This window comes from Dromiciops gliroides, chromosome 3 (genome assembly GCF_019393635.1).
Source record: "Dromiciops gliroides isolate mDroGli1 chromosome 3, mDroGli1.pri, whole genome shotgun sequence".
NCBI lineage: Eukaryota > Metazoa > Chordata > Mammalia > Microbiotheria > Microbiotheriidae > Dromiciops > Dromiciops gliroides.
This window is the reverse complement of record NC_057863.1, coordinates 178,666,279-178,687,421: the sequence shown is the minus strand read 5'-3', so window position 1 is coordinate 178,687,421 and position 21,143 is coordinate 178,666,279. Positions and strand designations below refer to the sequence as shown.

Sequence of the window (21,143 nt, the reverse complement as noted above, 5' to 3'; positions counted from 1 at the left end):
TGGAAGGAGCCTCCCCCCAACACCATCATGGAATAAGGATTATTTGGGTTGCTATCTGTGCCGCTGAAAGAAGCTGGCACACCTTTTGGACCACTGGGCCATCAAAGTGGCAAAGGTGGAAAGATATTGAACGTGCTCTGAGCTAAGGACCAGGGTTTGAATTCTAGTTCTGATGTTTACCTGGCACATTAGGCAATTCATTTGACTTTTGGGGACCTCAGTTTCCTCATCTGTAAAATAAGGGTGTTAGTCTAGATTACTTCTAAGGTTCTTTCCAGTTCTAGATTTGTGACCCTCTATTAAATGTAAAAGGTTGACTTTAGGGTCTCTCCTTGCTCTAGAGTAAGGGTTGGCAAACTATGCCCACTGCTTGTTTTTGTCTGGCCCACAGTGGTTTTTACATATTTAAATATAATAAAACTTCATAAAAGCATGCATTAAGTTGTAGTTTATAGACCCATACTCTACAGCTATGAACTTATTTTACTATTATTATTGTTATTATTTTATCACGTGATTCACAGTAGGTATTGTTATGTCCATCCACTTTACAGATAAGGAAATGAAGGTTCAGAGAGACTCAGTTGGTTACCCAGCTTATCAGTGTCAGGATTCTGAGATAAGACCCCAGTTATTTTGAAATCAGTGTTCTTTCCACTACTATTTAAATTATAATGTACAGTAGATTATAAGCCATATAAATCTGGAAAATCCTTCAAGGCAAACTCAATGGTGAGCTACACGGGAATACAGAAGGTAGGTTAATTCAGCACATTTATCTCCCTGCCAACAATGACCTTCTGATTACCCAAGGAGACCTGATATCAGCTCACAATATAGCTGTCCTAATTGGAGGAGAAGAAGCCTTGTAGTAAAAATAATATTTATATCCCACGTGCTAGGGAAGAATTACTTCAATAAATCTTATTATTTGAAGGGATGAAAAAAGCCAAAGTGATAAAACTCATGCACCATTTCTATACATGTAGCACTGGACAGGACATTTTTCCCACTCTGTGAGCATAAACTTTCATAGTACTTCCCTTAACTCAAATAGGGCAGTAAGAAGCACATAAGTTGTGCAAATCCATAGAAAACCCCAAAAATCAAAGAAGAAAGATTTCCTTCTGGACCTGGGGAAACGTTTTAAAACTTAAAAGGGTATATTATATCTTGAATTTCATGCCATGTGATATAACTCAATCCTTGTGAACTATGTGATTGTAACTAGAGTAGTTAGTAACTAACTACTAATAATAATAATAAATAATGTAGCATCTATAAAAAGGGCTGCTTGGGTGGCACAGTGGATAGAGTGCTGGCCCTGGAGTCAGGAAGACTCCTCTTCATGAATTCAAATCTGACCTCAGACTCTTAATAGCTGTGTGCCCCTGGGCAATTCACTTGCCCAGTTTCCTCATTTATAAAGTGAGCTGGAGAAGGAAATGGCAAACCACTCCAGTATTTCTGCCAAGAAAATCCCAAATGGGGTCATAAAGAATCAGACACAACTGAAAAACAAGAACAACAACTGAAAACATTTATTAAATGTTTTAAGGTTCACAAAGTGCTTTATACATAGTGTTTCGTTTAGTCTTTTAGAGCAACCCTGACAAGGAGGTGCTATTATTCTTCCCATTTTATAGATGAGGTAATTGAGGCTAAGAGAAATGAAGTGATTTGCCCAGGATCATACAACTATTATCTGAAGCATGCGTCAAACTCAGATCTTCCAGACTCCAAATCCATACAGTCTCTCATATGTGTCTGTGCATATGTGATGAAGCTTAACTGCTCCACTCATAATGTGGGATAAGGAGAATGAAGTTTGATTCCTTTAGATTACAATGGATTTGGTGCCTTCTTCTATGAAGAAAGAGGAGGCCAGTCTTCCCATCCCTTCATGGAGCTTTGACTAGTATAGTAAATAGAGACATAGAAAGCTCAGCAGGGAAGCTCCCTTGAAACACTTTAGATCAGAGACCACAGTTTTGAGTGGCTATGCATGCTGAAGAGGAGAAGGAAGAAAGTCAAGCATTGTGGCATCGACATAATCCTCCTTCCCTCCCCCATACTTATAATTATATTAAATATATTATAATTACATTAGATGATTGATTATCTATAATATTTGGCTCACATTGGGTCTAGGGCAAGGGGTTCTTAACCCAAGGTCCATGAATTTGATTTCTTTTTACAATATTAAAAACAATTTAAAATATAAAAACTACTTCAACAAAATTGTTTTGTTTTAGAATTCTATCTATTTTTTTTATGCATTTAAAAATATTCTAAGAGGGGGCCTGTAGGCTTCATCAGATTGCCAAAAGGAGTCATGAAACACAGAAATTAAGAACTCTCTGCTATTATTACAGGTCTTTACATTTCTCCTACTTCTGCCTTGGGCTGGTCCTGAAAATGGGACCAGTTTCAAGAGAGGAATCTCTGTTCTTCCCACCACTGTAGCCCCAAGACCTGTTTCCAGCCCTGAGCATGATGAGTGAGTTTATTGTTCCCAGAAGAGCCTTTTGCAATAGGCACAGAATGTGATGGTTAGCATGGTAAACCAATTTTATATGTGTACATACAGAGAGAAAAAAATCACTGGGGGAAAGAGTAAACTCATAAGCACAGACATTGGTACACATGAGTCAGAAACTGTCAAACTGCAAGGAGCAGAAGGAGATTCTTGCTCAATACTGGAGGTCAGATGATTGATACCTTTCCCTCTGAGAGCCAGCCAGAGTGAGGAAAGAGATGTCTGTAAGGGACTGTCTCACCTAACTGGAGATAGTTCAAGATACCATGTCCACACCTCAAGATACCACATTCACATCAGTTCTCACAGTCTCTTTGGAAATAGACATTGGGGAAATGTGTTGAGTATTTGTGTGACCCACTTGTTACTTTTTTAGTTACTATCTGCCCACCACTTGAACTCCATGCCTCCCTTTTCTCCTTCCTTATTCTTTCTAGAAATCTCTGCAAATCAAACAGTTCCATATACAAACACGCACACACACACACACACACACACACACACGCACGCACACATGCACACATACACAAGCACACACCACACACACACAGCCTACAGAGTTTTTCCTAAAAGATTCATTACTGCGCATTCCAGGAATCTAAGCCTCCCAAGGGAGGAAGTACATCTGTATAGATAACATATGTACATATGCATATTCATGTGTGCCCTGGGTTACATTCCCACCCCTACCCTGAATGTTATGTTATAGGCAGCTACTTGACTTTTCATCTCTAGATCCAACTTTTTTTCCCCAGGGCAATGAGGGTTAAGTGACTTGCCCAAGGTCACACAGCTAGTAAGTGTCAAGTGTCTGAGGCCATATTTGAACTCAGGTCCTCCTGAATCCAGGGCTGAATCCACCTAGCTGCCCCCTAGTACCAACTCTTGTAGGGCAACAAAAAGTCCCTGACCTATAAATAACCCATATATTACAAATAAGACTGATCCGACCTCTCCAAGCTTTTTCTTTTTTCCCATAATGGCTGCCACAGGAATGGTGAAGACAACTTGGAACTTTCAGACAAACTGTGAATTTAGAATCAAAGGAAGGGGAAACATTAAGAAGAGCAGTAATAGCTCGAAAGAGATGTGTTCCAGAAGGCAGATTTCTAAGTTAGGAATAGACTGCTTATGTAGTAACCTCCAACTCAAAATGTCTTCCCTTCTGTCCCGTAAAACCTTTTAACTTAATGTTCTGTGCTCCAAATTTCATCAAAGACTCATTTGATTTGACCCAGTACTTAAATCTATATAATTGTTTACATTTTCATTTACTCCTTGACAACTAGGCAAAGTAGATAGTACAGTTATTATTATACCCATTTTATGGATGATAAAACTGAGGCTCAGAAAAGTTAAATTACCCAAAGTCACAAAAGCTACTTAAGTAGATGAGCTAAAATCTAGATGCAAGTCCCAGGCTCTTTTTTACTACATGAATTTCCTGGTATATGTATGTGTGTATAAGTGTATGTGTGTATGCTTGTATATATGTGTATATACATATATACTGTGAGTGAGATTTTCCCCACCCCTTAGTTACAAGAGATTTAAAGTGATTTAATTATGATAACAACCAGCATATTAACTGAAAAATTATGATTTTATTTAGATATTTTAATTGTATTAGTAGATTAAGTTTTCTTTTCTTTAATCTTAGATGATACTTTCTAATGTTAAGCATTAAGTAATATCAGAGGATACTTTAGTCAGCAATAATATATTTTAGAAATCACAAGTGATATGTTTGACTAAAGGGGGTCACGCAGCAGAGTTATGATGACCCTGTTGCCACAAGAAGACTGATAAGATTATTGGAAAATGCTGACATTCGTCACATAGGCAATTTCCATATTTCCTAAAAAGATGATGTAAAATTAGATTCTTCTAAAAATTACTACAGTATATGAGCATTTAAGGTCTGTTGGGGTATAAAAACCCTGTTGAGTTCTTAGCTCGAGGTCTTTCAGGTCCAACCCCTGACTGACCGGCTTTATTGTGAGATAGGCCCTCTCTCAATAAACCTATTTTCTATGGCTTGAATACTTTGATGTTTCTTTCCCTTTGTCGGACTTAGAAATTTTCCCGACAATTTACAGATATGCACATGCATACATATATATATATATATGTTTATATATGTGTGTGTGTGTGTGTGTGAAGGAACTGAAGCACACACATCAGTATGTTTTACCTAGTAGGGCTCTTTGTATCCAAAAACCTTCAGATATTAGTCCCAGGATTTCCATTTATTTCTTGAAAAGCAGAGGAAGTAGTAGAAAGAGTGCTACACTTGGAGTTAGGAGATACCGTGGTTCAAAATCCACTTCAAATTCTTACTAGCTGTCTAGCCATCGATGAGCCACATAATTTCTCTGTTTACTCAACTGCAAATTAGAATAATAATATCTGTAGCTGCTAACATACTTGGTTATACTGATAGTCAAATGGGAATATATATAATTTAAAAAATAAATAAATGAGCATATAAATAAAAATAAGTGTGTTTAAATTATATATGTATATGATTAAATATTTAGATATATAAGTAATATGTAAATATACATATTCAGGGTACATGTTCAAAAATTTTTTACTGGAACTGAATTTCTAAAAGTTTGGAGGAAAAAAAAATTTTTTAATTAAAAAAAATATAAAAGTTTGGAGACCAGTAGTTTACCGGATGACTGGAAAATCTTGGAATCAAGAAGACTTGGATTTAAACCTTCCTTCTGATACATATTGACTGAGTAACAATTGGCAAGTCATTCAAGCTCTGCCCACACACATAAAACTATGATTTATAAAGTAGTTGATCATAGAGGGAGTTTCTACATTAGAATTCCATCCCCTATAGACTCACAGGACAGGATCAAAAACAAAAATACAAAAAAATTTTACTAAGTTTGTAGAATTGTAAATTGCACTTTTAATTAAGCAGACTACATACACCCTCTAGAGGAAAATTCATGAATATTATTTCTTCTCCCAAATTAACCAAAAGCTCTAGGTGCTATTAAAGAGTAAAAAGGAACCTTTCTTGGTGTAAGAACTGGCAAGCATTTACCTGATTCACTATCATATTATAATATACTTTCAGGCCCAGGTCTAGACAAAATGATGACTTCTGCCAGTGTCAACCTACCCCTGAATCTGAAGGTTATTCAGAAACCTGATGTTAACATGGGTGTCAAAGGCCCTCTAGGGGCAGCTAGGTGGTGCAGTGGATAAAGCACCAGCCCTGGATTCAGGAGGACCTGAGTTCAAATCCAACCTCAGACACTTAACACTTACTAGCTGTGTGACCCTAGGCAAGTCACTTAACCCCAATTGCCTCACCCCCCCCAAAAAAAAAGGGCCTTCCAGTGTAGCGACTCTCCTGGGCTTAACTCATAATTCTCAATACCTTTTACTTCCTCCCTTCCCTTCAAACTCTGATCTCAGAATTTTATCTATTTTGTGTCTTCCTCAATTCTACCACACCCCATTTATTCATGAATGTATTGCAATATTAATGAATTTGTTAAAATAAAACCAGCACTGCCTTAAAAAACCTTCTGTTCTAATGGAGGAAAACAACATATATAGATAAATAAATACAAAATTTATATGAAGACACAACAAAATCATTGGAGTGAGCAGCTGATAAATACCTTTATACTAATTTCTTTTTCTTTTGGGGGGGGGGCAATGAGGGTTAAGTGACTTGCCCAAGGTCACACAGCTAGCAAGTGTCAAGTGTCTGAGGCTGGATTTGAACTCAGGTACTCCTGACTCCAGGAGGAAGTTATTTTACTTGTGGTATGTGAATGGAATGGAATACTATTGTGCTGTAAGAAATGATGAGGGGCAGCTAGATGGCGCAGTGGATAGAGCACCGGCCCTGGAGTCAGGAGTACCTGAGTTCAAATCTGGCCTCAGACACTTAACACTTACTAGCTGTGTGACCCTAGGCAAGTCACTTAACCCCAATTGCCTCACTAAAAAAAAAAAAGAAAAAAAAAGAAATGATGAGCGGGCAGATTTTAGCAAAACCTGTAAAGACTTACATGAACTGATGCTGAGTGAAATGAGCAGAACCAGGAGAACATTGTACACAGTATCAACTGTAACGATTGGAATAACGCCACCTGCTGGATACTTACTGTAGAAGAGTTCTGCCCATGAAGCGAAGGTCTTTGAGGGCAAGACCAGGAGTCTTTTCTTTGGCGGGGAGGAAGTGATGCAGACTAGTGGGAGGAGGAAGGAAGAGACTGGCGCTGAGTCTCGGGCTCTTTCCTTTGGACTCTGGTGGAGAGCGGAGCTAGAAATGTGCTCTCCCTTTAATAGCTAGGAATTTAGGCCTTTTTCTCTCTCTTTACCAAATTCTTATTCTCCTTAATAAATGCTTAAAAGTCTAACTCTTGCTAAAGCTTATAATTTATTGGCGACCACTCATTAGATATTTTAGACAGTTTAGCTAGAATTTTAGCCCTTAACAGATGGCTGACCACGAAGAGGAAAGCTAACCCTCAGTCTTCTTCTGATCTTCTGGTTGGGTAAGAAATTTCCCCTCCCTCTCCCTTTAACTGCTAAGTACTGGCTGTGTTCTCCTTTGAATTTTTTCGAATGGACCTTTTAAACTCCCTAATTACCCTATTTTTGATTTTAGTCTGTTTAACCAGACAAATGGGAGATAAGATCATGTTAATGCTTTGTTTTTGTGGATTTTCTATTTTTCTTTTTATTTTTGTTAAAAGAGCCAGCAACTTACTCACACAAGGAAATATCTCTCCCTCTCCCAACCATGCTTTTTCAGAGAAACCTGAAGAGATTCCCGCAGCTTTTCCCAGTTCTAACACTAATTGTTGCTTTAATTTTGCATGCCTGGAGGCAATGACCCACCCTCTAGAAGCTTTTAATCCCCTAGCACCTGGAGGCAAAGTGGGGGAAGAGGAATCCAGGCCTGAGTTCAAAATCAAGTCTGATTCAAATTGTGCTGGTCCCTCCCCTCCTCTCCAGACCCCACCCTCTACTCCTCCCATGGCCAAGCCCTTTGCTTCCCCTGCCCGGGAAGTCCAAAGATCTAATGCGCATGCTCAACTTTTTCTACCTGCATTTGCAGCTTCAGGCTCAGCCCTTCCCCAGCCTGGCTGTGCTTCTGAGACAACCTTAAAAAGCCCTTTAAATTCCAGATATGCTCGTTTTGTTCATAATTTTGCTAACCTGCTTTTGTCTTTAATTAGTAATCTTATAAAGCATTTGTATGGTGAAAAGACTGACAGACAATATAGAGGGGTTAAAGAAGAAAAACTTAAGCCGAATAAGAATGACAATCATCAACATAGTTCAAGACTCCGATTCTTTTGCCATGGAAGGGTATATATTTTACAGAAATGTAGAAGTAAGCAGCAAGGTATTGATATGAGTATTGGGGATTTTAGATACCGGAATCAAAAGTGTTCTGAATTCACTCAGAGTAATAGTATCAGTTCAGAGGTTACATAGGATTTCTATGCTATTACATATACATTTTGAAATTAATGGTATGGGTTTATTTTCATAGAGATTTTCATGCTTTTGAGATTGTGTCATACTTAGTTTTTAAAACAAGGAGAATATTTGTAAAAGCTTTTTATAGTCATGTGATCAAGTTTATATTTTATAGTACTCTTATTAATATTAAGTTCATGCTCATTTAGATTTCCTTAGTTTGAATTTCACTGTCTTTTATTGTTCCACGTGTATTTTCTTCTATTCATTCATCTATCTAATTTTGAAACATGGTTTTGATTTCATAATACAATGTTAATTCTAGGAGTATTGTGCTCCCATATTCTGAGTTGTTTGTTTTTGTTATTTTTTCTCAACTGATTATTTGATCAAACTCTTTAAAGCATTTCCCTGGCAAATTGTTTGCCATGGCAAGTGTAAATTGATTCTAGAAGTATTATTTTTGATAAGCATATTCCAAAAAAAAAAAAAAAAAGAGGGGAACATTTGTAAAAGTTTTCTTTGAGATTGTGTTGTGCTTTAACTTGTATTTAAATATGTTCAGAATTTTCAAAAAAAGTAATTGTATACTAAGTTTAAAAAAAGGGGTATTATTTGAAATTGTTGCATAATTATATATTGTGTTCTGAGTCAAGATGTATTCACATTTTTTGCAATCATTTATTATCCTCAATTTTTAAATCCATATGAGACTTGGATTATGGGAACTTATCATTTAAGACATTAATTGCCTTTATTCTGAGTTATCAGATGCCAGTTGGCCAAGATGCCATCCAATCACAAGAGGAATACATGCAAGAGCAGATGCTGAACTGTCACATGAGGGGAGACATGCATGAAGTCAAGGTATGGCCGAGGGAACGGCTTTTGACAAATGTTGAGGTTGGATTCTCTTGGTTTCATATTTTATTTTATTTTTCCCCACAATATTGTACAGATGGCTGGAAGTATTGATCCCACCCATCTCACTTCTACACCTGGCTTCTATGCTCCCTCCTATATGCCTGATGCCATGGACATCTCAATCCCATGCATCTGATTAAGTCTGACTCAGTTTCTTCCAATATGTTCGGTGGCATGGACATATATTCCATCCACCTATTTTAAGCCTGGCATACTGTATGGGCAGTACATTTTCCTCAAGTGTGGGAATGCTCATATCCCATCATTTCTCTGTTCTTTTATGGTAACCCCCATAATTATCTCAGGTGTCATGATAAATACAGTGTTGAATTTGGCCTTGACACCTGTTACCAATTATATTAGATTTTTTAATTTCTCATAATGGCATGAGGATAATTAGGCAGATGATGCAAAAAGTGATGAAACAAAGATAAAAATTATTTTTAAAAATTAATATCACAGCAATTGTCTTCTCAAATACCCTCCATAAGGGGGGACTATAGTAATATTATAATTTTAAAGAATGTTTCAATTTTTGTTTTATTATATGTTTCATGTGTAACAACTAAGATTATGAATTCCCTTAGACATGTTTTTGAGAACTTTCATTGTTTGATTTGATTATTGACAAAGCTATTTTAAAGTTGTGTTAAGCTCAATTTTGTAGGAAATTTCCTGGCTGATTACCAGTATCCACACCTCAACCCCTGAAAAGACTTCCATTCCACGACTACACCTAGAGGACATCTGAGAAAAGACTTTCAGAGACTTTAAATGAACAGTTTTGATTTGTTGTTTTTGTTGTTTTTTTTCTCTTTCTGTTATAATATATACCATCTGTAACATGTATTCTCTGCAGAGGCCCTCCCTTTGCAAGACTAATGTCAAAGCGTCGGTTCATGAGGACAAAAAAAAATCGCCCCTCTGGACAAAACTTTCCTCTCTTCCTTTTCTATATTGTTGTTCACATATTATTAGTTAGCAATAGTTATTATATTCTTTTTACTGTTCCGTCAAGGAAACATTTTCTTGAGGAACAACAGGGGGGACTGTAACGATTGGAATAACGCCACCTGCTGGATACTTACTGTAGAAGAGTTCTGCCCATGAAGCGAAGGTCTTTGAGGGCAAGACCAGGAGTCTTTTCTTTGGCGGGGAGGAAGTGATGCAGACTAGTGGGAGGAGGAAGGAAGAGACTGGCGCTGAGTCTCGGGCTCTTTCCTTTGGACTCTGGTGGAGAGCAGAGCTAGAAATGTGCTCTCCCTTTAATAGCTAGGAATTTAGGCCTTTTTCTCTCTCTTTACCAAATTCTTATTCTCCTTAATAAATGCTTAAAAGTCTAACTCTTGCTAAAGCTTATAATTTATTGGCGACCACTCATTAGATATTTTAGACAGTTTAGCTAGAATTTTAGCCCTTAACACAACAACATTGTGTGATTATCAACTGTGATAGACTTAACTCATAATGGAAAATGTTCTCTATATCCAGAAAAAAAGAACTGTGGAATCTGGATGTAAATTGAACCATACTGTTTCTACTTTTTTTGTTTTTGTTTTTTTTTTATTTTGGGGGCTTTTCCCCTTTTGCTCTGATTCTTCTTGCATAACATAACTGATGCAGAAATAGTCTAATGTGATAATACCTCTATAACCTATATCAGATTGCTTGCTGTCTTGGGGAAGGGGAGGGAAGGGAGGGAGAGGGGAAAATTTGGAACTAGAAATCTTATAAAAACAAATGTTGAAAACTATCACTATGTGTAATTAGAAAATAATAAAATACTTTTTATGATAAAGAAAAAATAAAGAGGGAAAAATAGAAAAAAAAAGAAGAGTGGGACATGACTGAAACAACTCAACAACAGCAATGAAATGCAACAGGAAGATTCATCACAGATGCTAAGACTTGAAAAGGCAGATCACTCTGGAGTTGGAAAGGAGATAGCTGGAAACAGGAGCAGTGAGATGGTTATGTATTTGGCTCCTTAAGGATATCTCACAGCATGCATCCTAAGACAAGTGTCTGAGAGTAGAAAGCTATCAGCCTCAGCTAGATACAATTGGAGCATTAAGACTAAACCTGGTGAACTAACACCTCTTAAGAACTACTTACCAGTTCTCCTCAACCTCCTTATTGCCTCTCTTAGCTGGGTCCTGTCTGATGACAATTATTTAATTTTTGGTCTTTCATTTTGATCTTATTTCTCTCTCCTCACATAAAACCATATGTCCAAGCTTGAGATGTTGGGATTAGCTTGTTTGTGTGTGCATGCACAATGGAAGGAGGGGCTGATGCTAAATGAAGCTAACTGAAATCTAAGTAGAATGTAAGATAGGGCAGAGCAGGCAAATCTGCTGCTCTCTTCTCAATGGTTAGAAAAGACAAAATCTCTTCTCTGGTTTGAGGGCTCTGAATTTATCAGCTTTCATGAAATCAACATTGATGACCTTCCCCAAAAGACATAGGACAAGGACATGTGCATCTGTGAGACCAATTGTGAAAGGGTGGAGGAGGAGGAGGAGGAAGAAGAGGAGAGGAGAAAGGGTGGAGGAGGAGGAAAAAGAGAGAGAGGGAGGGAAGAGAAGAGGAGGGAAACGACAAGGAAGAGAAAGGAAAGGGAAAGAAGGAGGAGGGAGAAGAGGAGAAAGGAAAGGAGGGGAAGATGAAGGAGAGGAGTAAAGGGTAGAGGGGGGAAGAGAAGGAAGGAGAGGAGAACAGGAAGTAAAAGGAAGAGAAAGCAGAAGAGGAGGGGAAGAAAGAGGAGGACGAGTGGAAGGAGGAAGAAGAAGACGAGGGGAAAGGGAAGGAGGAGGAAGAGGAGGAAAAGGAGGAAAAAGAAATGACCTATATTGAGCTCTCTAGTGATGCTTAGGGGCTTCAAGGATCTGAACAAGCCTTCAGTGCTGCATATTGATGCTAGTTCAGAATAGTTCTGTAGTAAGAATGTAATAGTTACCAAAAACTTGCCGTGTTTTCTAGTACAGGTGGCTTAATGACAAGGAAACCTTTCACCCCATACATAAACTGGAGTGGGTTGTGAGTAAAAAGTTCAAACACCGTGTCTATGGAGTGAAATTTCAAGTATGAACATGCAACAGTCCTGTATTTTAACCAGTGTTGAGCTAGAAGCTGCCTGTCTGGGAAGACTAACATGGATATAAGAGAATATAAACTCCTTGAAATTTACTATTACATTGTATCGCCATGCCTGATATATAATAAGCATTTAACAAATGCTTGTTGAATGAATGAATGAATGAATGGCCACAGATGCTCCATCCCACAGGTCATGTGATACCAAAGCTATGGTGAAATCACAGAGAGAGGGAAGGCTATCTGTGATGCCCAGAGAGCTGGGCTGCAATCAAACTGAAGGACCGTTGGGAGTCTATAATCTCCACAGATAGATTGTGAAAAACTATCAGACAATACAAGTCAAAAAGTGAGGGGGTGGGGCAGCTAGGTGGCACAGTGGATAGAGCACCAGTCCTGGAGTCAGGAGTACCTGAGTTCAAAACCAACCTCAGACACTTAACAATTACTAGCTGTGTGATCCTGGGCAAGTCACTTAACCCCAATTGCCTTACTAAAAAAAAAAAAAGTGAGGGGGTGATTCTCAGGTACATAACATTACTTACATAACACTAGGTATCACTATGGAGCCCCAGGGTCCCATTGCTCTTAATGAACCAAGCATGGAAGTCACAGGCAAAAACCAGCTTAAGCTCATAGTCTTATGGGGACAGGACAAAAGGTCCATGATACTGTTAATTCTGCCCTTGAGGCTGGTGATTATATCCCTAGTAAGAGTGAGAAAGATGGAGACAGGCATAGAATCAGAGAGACAGAGAGACAAAGACAGATCTAGTTAACAGAAGAGTCCACTCATTGCAGAGTGTCAAAAATGGAGAAGAGATTGGAGACTTTTCTAAGGACAAGGGAACTCAGTTGAGTGTAACTGAGCCTTAAGGGGGATCATTGTCCAGACTATAGAGAAGGGATGAACTGAGGGGCAGAGCCTTTCCAAACTAATGTTCTAGTTGTGGAGGTTTCAAGAAGAGAAGGCACTTAGACGCCATGATGATGGCCAACCTGGGTCATCCATAAGTTCACAATTGGGACTGCACATCATTGAGCATGTGGGTGCTGATAATCAGCCTAGGCTGTTTTCAAGCTCAGGAGATCATGAAAGAGCTAAACCTGTGTAACAATTGGAGTGATGCCACCTGCTGGAGAGTTACTATAGGAAAGCTTCACCATGAGGAGAAGGCGTCTGAGGGCAAGCCATGTGGCTTTCCTTGGTGTCAGAAAGTGACGTTTGCTCATGGGTACTGTCTATTGTAACGATTGGAATGAAGGGAAGGTCTTTGAGGGCAAGACCAGGAGTCAGGAAGTGACGCGGGCTAGTGGGAGGAGGAAGGAAGAGACTGGCGCTCGCTCTCGCGCTCTTTCCTCTGGACTCTGGTGGAGAAGGGAGCTAGAAATGTGCTCTCCCTTTAATAGATAGAAATCTAGGCCTTTCTCTCTCTCTTTATCAAATTCTTATTCTCCTTAATAAATGCTTAAAAGTCTAACTCTTGCTAAAGCTTATAATTTATTGGCGACCACTCATTAGATATTTTAGACAGTTTAGCTAGAATTTTAGCCCTTAACAGATGGCTGACCACGAAGAGGAAAGCTAACCCTCAGTCTTCTTCTGATCTTCTGGTTGGGTAAGAAATTTCCCCTACCCTTTAAACTGCTAAGTACTGGCGTACTGGCTGTGTTTTCCCTTTAAATTTTTTCGAATGGACCTTTTAAACTCCCTAATTACCCTATTTTTGATTTTAGTCTGTTTAACCAGACAAATGGGAGATAAGATCATGTTAATGCTTTGTTTTTGTGGATTTTCTATTTTTATTTTTATTTTTGTTAAAAGAGCCAGCAACTTACTCACACAAGGAAATATCTCTCCCTCTCCCAACCATGCTTTTTCAGAGAAACCTGAAGAGATTCCTGCAGCTTTTCCCAATTCTAACACTAATTGTTGCTCTAATTTTGCATGCCTGGAGGCAATGACCCACCCTCTAGAAGCTTTTAATCCCCTAGCACCTGGAGGCAAAGTGGGGGAAGAGGAATCCAGGCCTGAGTTCAAAATCAAGTCTCATTCAAATTGCTCTAGTCCCTCCCCTCCTCTCCAGACCCCACCCTCTACTCCTCCTATGGCCAAGCCCATAGCTTCCCCTGCCTGGGAAGTCCAGAGATCTGATGCACATGCTCAACTTTTTCTACCTGCATTTGCAGCTTCAGGCTCAGCCCTTCCCCGGCCTGGCTGTGCTTTTGAGACAATCTTAGAAAACTCTTTAAATTCCAGATATGCTCGTTTTGTTCATAATTTTGCTAACCTGCTTTTGTCTTTAATTAGTAATCTTATAAAGCATTTGTATGGTGAAAAGACTGACAGACAATATAGAGGGGTTAAAGAAGAAAAACTTAAGCTGAATAAGAATGACAATCATCACCATAGTTCAAGACTCTGCTTCTTTTGCCATGGAAGGGTACATATTTTACAGAAATGTAGAAGTAAGCAGCAAGGTATTGATATGAGTATTGGGGATTTTAGATATCGGAATCAAAAGTGTTCTAAATTCACTCAGATTATTAATAGTATCAGTTTAGAGGTTACATAGGATTTCTATGCTATTACATATACATTTTGAAATTAATGGTATGGGTTTATTTTCATAGAGATTTTCATGCTTTTGAGATTGTGTCTTATACCTAGTTTCTAAAACAAGGAGAATATTTGTAAAAGCTTTTTATAGTCATGTGATCAAGTTTATATTTTATAATACTCTTATTAATATTAAGTTCACATTCATTTAGATTTCCCTAGTTTGAATTTCATTGTCTTTTATTGTTCCATGTGTATTTTTTTTTCTATTTATTCATCTCTCTAATTTTGAAACATTACAAGATGGTTTTGATTTTATTATACAATGTTAATTCTAGGAGTATTGTGCTCCCATATTCTGAGTTGTTTGTTTTTGTTATTTTTTCTCAACTGATTATTTGATCAAACTCTTTAAAGCATTTCCCTGGCAAATTGTTTGCCATGGCAAGTGTAAATTGATTCTAGAAGTATTATTTTTGATAAGCATATTCCGGAAAAAAAAAAAAGAGGGGAACATTTGTAAAAGTTTTCTTTGAGATTGTGTTGTGCTTTAACTTGTATTTAAATATGTTCAGATTTTTCAAAAAAGTAATTGTATACTAAGTTAAAAAAAAGGGGGTATTATTTGAAATTGTTGCATAATTATATATTGTGTTCTGAGTCAAGAGGTATTCACATTTTTTGCAATCATTTATTATTCTCAATTTTTAAATCCATATGAGACTTGGATTATGGGAACTTATCATTTAAGACATTAATTGCCTTTATTCTGAGTTATCAGATGCCAGTTGGCCAAGATGCCATCCAATCACAAGAGGAATACATGCAAGAGCAGACACTGAACTGTCACATGAGGGGAGACATGCATGAAGTCAAGGTATGGCCGAGGGAACGGCTTTTGACAAATGTTGAGGTTGGATTCTCTTGGTTTAATATTTTATTTTATTTTTCCCCACAATATTGTACAGATGGCTGGAAGTATTCATCCCACCCATCTCACTTCTACACCTGGCTTCTATGCTCCCTCCTATATGCCTGATGCCATGGACATCTCAATCCCATGCATCTGATTAAGTCTGACTCAGTTTCTTCCAATATGTTCGGTGGCATGGACATATATTCCATCCACCTCTTTTAAGCCTGGCATACTGTATGGGCAGTACATACTGCTCAAGTGTGGGAATGCTCATATCCCATCATTTCTCTGTTCTTTTATGGTAACCCCCATAATTATCTCAGGTGTCATGATAAATACAGTGTTGAATTTGGCCTTGACACCTGTTACCAATTATATTAGATTTTTTAATTTCTCATAATGGCATGAGGATAATTAGGCAGATGATGCAAAAAGTGATGAAACAAAGATAAAAAATTATTTTTAATAATTAATATCGCAGCAATTGTCTTCTCAATTACCCTCCATAAGGGGGGGACTATAGTAATATTATAATTTTAAAGAATGTTTCAATTTTTGTTTTATTATATGTTTCATGTGTAACAACTAAGATTCTGAATTCCCTTAGACATGTTTTTGAGAACTTTCATTGTTTGATTTGATTATTGACAAAGCTATTTTAAAGTTGTGTTAAGCTCAATTTTGTAGGAAATTTTCCTGGCTGATTACCAGCATCCACACATCAACCCCTGAAAAGACTTCCATTCCACGACTACACCTAGAGGACATCTGAGAAAAGACTTTCAGAGACTTTAAATGAACAGTTTTGATTTGTTGTTTTTGTTGTTTTTTTCTCTTTCTGTTATAATATACACCATCTGTAACATGTATTCTCTGCAGAGGCCCTCCCTTTGCAAGACTAATGTCAAAGCGTCGGTTCATGAGGACAAAAAAAAATCGCCCCTCTGGACAAAACTTTCCTCTCTTCCTTTTCTATATTGTTGTTCACATATTATTAGTTAGCAATAGTTATTATATTGTTTTTACTGTTCCGTCAAGGAAACATTTTGTTTCTTGAGGAACAACAGGGGGGACTGTAACGATTGGAATGACGCCACCTGCTGGAGACTTAACTGTAGAAGAGTTCTGCCCATGAAGCGAAGGTCTTTGAGGGCAAGACCAGGAGTCAGGAAGTGACGCGGGCTAGTGGGAGGAGGAAGGAAGAGACTGGCGCTCGCTCTCGCGCTCTTTCCTCTGGACTCTGGTGGAGAAGGGAGCTAGAAATGTGCTCTCCCTTTAATAGATAGAAATCTAGGCCTTTCTCTCTCTCTTTATCAAATTCTTATTCTCCTTAATAAATGCTTAAAAGTCTAACTCTTGCTAAAGCTTATAATTTATTGGCGACCACTCATTAGATATTTTAGACAGTTTAGCTAGAATTTTAGCCCTTAACACTATCAAAGCTACCAGTCAATTAGCTTGGAGCTGTGTGTGTGTGTGTGTGGACAGGATGTTCCCAGTTTCACAGGAGGCTTGTGGGAGGAAAAAGGGGTGAGGCTGGCTCTCTCTCTCTCTTTTGTCAGGACTCTCATGGATAGTGGAGCAGAAATGCAGGCTTCCTGAGATAGATAGCTGAATCTAGGCCTCTTTCTCTCTCTCTTCACCAAATTCTTATTCTCCTTAATAAATGCTTAAAAGTCTAACTCTTGCTAAAGCTTATAATTTATTGGCGACCACTCAGATATTTTAGACAGACTAGCTAGAATTTTAACCCTTACACCTGTTTGAAGGATAACCAAGCTAACTTATGATGCTTCAAGAAAAATGAAGTCAGTGATTACTCATTCAATTAAATCAGGTTCATTGACAGAGGGTAGGTATATAGATATTTGACAGGATGGGGTGAGCACCATTGCTAACTGAAGTGCCTAGCTTAACACCTGGAATTCTTTTCCACACTGGTTCATTGTAAGATAATCTGAGCTTTTCAAGACAAATTCTGCTGAAATTCAATAGGAAGGAAGGGAGGAAAGAAGTACATTTATTTATCATCTACTGTGTTGCAGGCACTGTGCTAAATGTTTCACAAATATTAACTCATTTGACTATCATAACAACCCTGGGAAGTAGGTACTATTATTATTATCCTCATTTCCTCAGTTGAAGATACTGAGACAGACAGAAGTTAAATGACTTGCCCAGGGTCACATAGTCAGCAAGTGCCTGTGACTGAACTTTAATTCAGAGCCTCCTGCCTCCAGGTCCAGCACGATACTCACTGAGTTACCTAGCTGCCTCAATATATTCATTACATCGTTTCAAAGTATGTTAGATGTTACTTTCCACGATTTCACTTCTAAACCAGTTGTACAAATCCATACATGCAGTCCACATCAATTCTAAGCCTTGTGGCAAAACAAGTATAATTTGAAGCTATCTTTTCCCTAGTGGGACTTATTCCTCTTGACACTCCTAAGAACACTTTATTTTTCTAGCTGTACTTCTTATTTCCATTGACTTGACAGTCTGGGTGCAATTCTCCTTCAAAGATACTTTAGCTCATTAAATATTCAGTCAAGATCCTTTTTATCAGGAGATAAGACGGGAACTGATTAGCTATCTTAGACTTGAGTACAAACACAAAATATTTAATCAAACATATTAAAACAAATGTCTATCTCATTTTATTTCAAGTGAAAAGAGCATTTTATTGGTTTCATGAGTAGGGAAAGAATAAAGGGAGGAAAAATAATTATCAAATCATCACTTAAATCAGTTTCAAACTTTAGCTTTTCCCTTATGGAGTAATTTTTTTTTCCTTCAAAGATCTGGATTCAGGTCAGCCAACCAACTGTAGCTTTTCCTTAAAAAGTTGCCTGGAGACCCTGAGATGTCAAGTGATTTGCTCAGGGTCTCACAGTCAATGCGTATCAGAGGTAAGATTTGAACCTAGGTATCTCTGTCTTAAGACTTTCCCTATACACCATCCATTACGGGAGCAAGAGGAAGGAGTAAAAAATGGCAAGGATGTGAAAAGGGAGGGATTCAATAGAGTGCTTGGTAAATCACCAAGCTCCATTAACAGTGACATTTCCTCTCTATTATTCTCATTTCCTTCCTTTGGTTTATACACCCTTAACTTTCAGAGGGACTGCTATATTGCTGGAAGAACTATTAAAAAGGGAATTTTTCCTAGGTTTCCTAGGGAAACATTCTAAATCCAAAATGCAAGAAGTGCACAGTCACACTTGAAATTTGTTTCCATCATTGTGGACTGTGAAAGAGGCATGTGTAATATGTTGTTGCTGTAATTAATTAGAGGGATGTTCAAGAAAAGATTCATGAAGCTCTTGACTAACTTGACCAGTAACCAAGGCAGAAGGAAAAGAAACCACAGCAACCACAAATTCTAATTGAAATCTTCCTGACCTGAGATGTAAGACTGCATAGTTGGTATTTCCCTTTTAGCTGTCCTGAGCAACAAGCTTTGTTGTAAAATTCTTAATAAAAATGTATATTAACGGAAAGAATCTGCTTTACCATAATGTGCATGATAGAGATGAAAGTGTGTTTATATTGGTATAAAAAGGTGCAGAGAAGCAGATGTTCCCATAGGAGATGACAACATGAAATCAGACAAATAGTGAGAGACTCATATGAACTGATAAAGAACAAAGCAGAACCAGGAGAATGATGTACACAAGGACAATAATTATATCAATGAAAACAATATTGGTTTCAGAGAAAATCTCATGTTTCAGCAGGGGAGGAACTACAGCTGCCAAATGTTGCATATGCTACCATAGGGCTGGTTTAATTTAATTGCTTTTTTTTGTGACAAGAGAGGATTACATTGGAAGAGAGGGAAGGCATCTATTGAGAAAGGACCATGGTATAAAAAAATTAACAGCATCAATAAAACCTTTTAAAGAAGAAAGAAATTCATATACCATTTCCCAGTAAGATTCTTTACATAAAGGTTAATCATTGGACAGCCCCACCCAGAAACTGTTCATCTAGATATCACATCAGAAACCCCCATATTACTCACCTATGCATTCACTTTGGTGAACATTTTTTTAATTTTTTAAGTGAGCATCTTCTTTTTTCCCCCCCCCAAAGTCACTTTGAATATTTATTCTTTAGAAATTCACTGGCAAAACATATGGTACTTTCCTGGGATATTGTGAAGAAAATTCTTTGTTAAATTAAAGGTACTATGCAAAAGTTATCTATTACTGCTTTTGCAATAATCAACCTCATGGATTTATTGTAAGGAAATCTCTCTTTAAAGTACTATATAAATGTAGTTTACTATGAAAAAAATGACGACCAGGATATTATCAGAAAGACCTAAAGGGACCTGTATGAGCTGATGCAAAGTGAAATCTACTGTGTACGAAATAACAGTAATATTGTGAGATGATCTGCTGTGAATGAATCAGTTATTTTCAGCAATGCAATGAGTCAAGACAACTCCAAAGGTCTTATGAAAAATACAATCCATCTACAGAGAGAGATCTGATAGTATTTGAATACAGATTGAAATAATTTCTTTTGTTAGTTATTTTATTGGAAACAAAAAAAAAAATGATGAGCAGGATGCTATCAGAAAAACCTGTAAAGACCTACATGAACTGATGCAGAGTGAAATGTACTGTATACAAAATAACAGCAGTAGAGTAAGATGATCTGCTGTGAATGACTCAGTTATTTTCGGCAATGTAATGAGCCAAGACAACTCCAAAGGTCTTATGAAAATTGCAATCCATCTGCAGAGAAAGAATTGATGGTATCTGAAAACAGATTGAAGCATAATTTTTGTTGATAGTTCCTCAATCTGAAGTTTTGTTTTTGTCTGTTTTCTTTCACAACCTGGCTAATGTGGAGATGTTTTGCATGACTACTCATGTATAACTTATATTGAATTGCTTGAGTTCTTGGGGGAGAGGGGAGGAAGAGAAGTTGGAACACAAGGTTTTAAAAAAATTGATGTCAAAATTTGTTTTTACATGTAATTTGGAAAATAAAATTCTAAATAAAAAAAAGAAATTCACAATATTGACATAATGGATTGTGGCCCAATGGATAAACTGATATGTTGAGTTTGTGCAGCAGTCTTCTTCTCAGTTGCAGGGGTTTTTTGTGCAGCAGATTTCTTTTCCCCAGCAGTTTTCTTTCCAGCTGAGGGCTTCTTTTTCACAGGTTTCTTTGCTGCTGGAAGCTTCTTTCCCTCCAGCTTCTTTTATGATTTCTTCTGCCCTGGAGCCTTCTTTGCTCCTGCAAGCTTTTTTTTTTTTTTTTTGGCAGGGCAATGAGGGTTAAGTGACTTGCCCAGGGTCACACAGCTATAACGTGTCAAGTGTCTGAGGCCAGATTTGAACTCAGGTCCTCCTGAATTCAGAGCTGGTGCTCTATCCACTGTGCCACCTAGCTGCCCCCCTGCAAGCTTCTTACCTACAAGCTTCTTCTCTTCTGCCTCTTTTTTGGCCTTCATAATCCTCTTTAGTGAAGCAGTTCTTTTCTTTTCTCTGATTATCCAATTCTTAGCCTGTCAGAGAATTGTATTCAGGTGCATTTTCTTGGCATATGGGTTCAGTTTCACCATGATTCTCAAGGTCTTCAGTGGGTTCTTCTTGAGTACTCATCAATGAATC

The 21,143-nt window shown here is 37.7% G+C and overlaps 1 protein-coding gene across 1 annotated transcript in view; it reads right to left on the bottom strand.

The window, feature by feature from the left end:
- Positions 1–21,143, bottom strand: part of TMEM255B (transmembrane protein 255B) — a 132,646-nt gene that overhangs the window by 32,819 nt on the left and 78,684 nt on the right. The window lies entirely within an intron of this gene.